The sequence below is a fragment of the Dendroctonus ponderosae genome, unplaced genomic scaffold (genome assembly GCF_020466585.1).
Source record: "Dendroctonus ponderosae isolate FM_Combo_2020 unplaced genomic scaffold, Dpon_F_20191213v2 Dpon_F_20191213_6, whole genome shotgun sequence".
NCBI lineage: Eukaryota > Metazoa > Arthropoda > Insecta > Coleoptera > Curculionidae > Dendroctonus > Dendroctonus ponderosae.
This window is the reverse complement of record NW_026018814.1, coordinates 1350926-1352598: the sequence shown is the minus strand read 5'-3', so window position 1 is coordinate 1352598 and position 1673 is coordinate 1350926.

Sequence of the window (1673 nt, the reverse complement as noted above, 5' to 3'; positions counted from 1 at the left end):
TGAGAAATGATCGTATTTGCTTACGACATTTCATAACTGGTAAGTATTTGTACAAAAAAGTGATTTTTGCTACTGTTTATGTTTGATTGAAGGAAGACGAGCTGCCTTGGAAGACAAAACTAATCCAGCTGTGTTGCCCAACGAAAATTTATGAAAAATTTGTAGTCTCTAACCATGTCAATCTGCCTGCCTACTCCCTATTTAAAAGGTTTTTAAAAAGAGCTGGAATGAAGCCAGAGGTTGGCTGTTATAACATTAAACGGCATAATGTTTTTAAGCTGCTGTGTTTAGGCCCGAGCTGAAGTTGTTTTTGCATGGTGCATGTAAATGAGAATTATGTTAAAAATAAATGCTTTATCCCTAACGTGTGTAGCTGATCTCTTGAACCGTGCCAGACTCAGCATGCTTGTAAACTTGCAAATCTTTATAAGCCTTGAGCTGTAATCCAATGTAAAAACTACGGCTTTAAATGAAGTAATTCACCAAATACGTCGTGGTGTTGGGGAAGTTATAAATATCAAGCCGTAATGACCAAGGGGGATCAAACAAAGGTCAAAAACTCCAGTTTGTTTATCGTATCTCCACTAAGAATTGAATAGTATGCACTTCAAGACATAGTTATACTCATCGGACTTTTGTTCTAAATAAAAATATTCTCTTTCCTCAGCCTGATAACCACCCCTGCTTATAAATATAAGTATTAACAACAATGTAATGTTCAAGTTCATTTTCACTTGCTCCTCCTATGATAGCGGCTTCTGGAATTTCCTTCACTATAACAATTAAGCGTAAATGATCAACAGCAACCAAAATCCAATTGAAAAAGTAAAATATTCAAATACACCAACGTAAAATGATTAATAATAAATTGGGTAAGGTTATATATAACACATGTTTAATACTGAAAGCAGTGAACTAGGCATTCCAATAACTATCATTTCGTTACAGAAATAACGCAAATGCAGTATTAAAATAAGGAATAACATTAGTACTGCATGACAGTATTTAGCATGTCCAATAACTCTCTACTAGCTCGGATATGGATACTAATGTGAATGTGTCTTTGGCTCGATACTGGGGATTTTGGGCCCTTTGAACCACCATCTTTATTGAAAACTAATATCTAATACATTCAAAAATGAATAGCCAGGCAGCTTTAGAAAGTGCCAAAGGTGTTTCGTTTGACCGCCGTTTTCGTGTAGTCAACCCATTGGGCTCTGCCTGTATAGAGGCTCTACGCGGCGAGGCACGACTCCGTGCCGCTCCATAGAGCGGATGGGTTGTGCGGCACGTCCGAGTGAAACACGTCGACCAACGATGGAACGTCCGAGAATAGAGCGCGATTTCGACAGGAATTCGGCTTTTTTGCAACCAAATTGCATGACATTTTTACCGAAATTGCCCTTCAGGGCTCTATAACATCTTCAAACTCATTGCGGAAAGTCAAGAGGTTCATGTACTGGTCATTAATACAAAACTGTAGAAAATATTAGAGCCTGCCTGAGCCTCATTATGTGGAATAACTTTTAGGCTCTTTTACTGCATGAGTAGATAGTAAAGCTAATTCCAAATCAACTCCATTCCTGGGTTTCAGTCATTTATTGTCTCTATTTATCAATCAAAATACGTTTCGGTGTATTTTTCCACCATCATCAGTTTTTATGTGTAGCGTT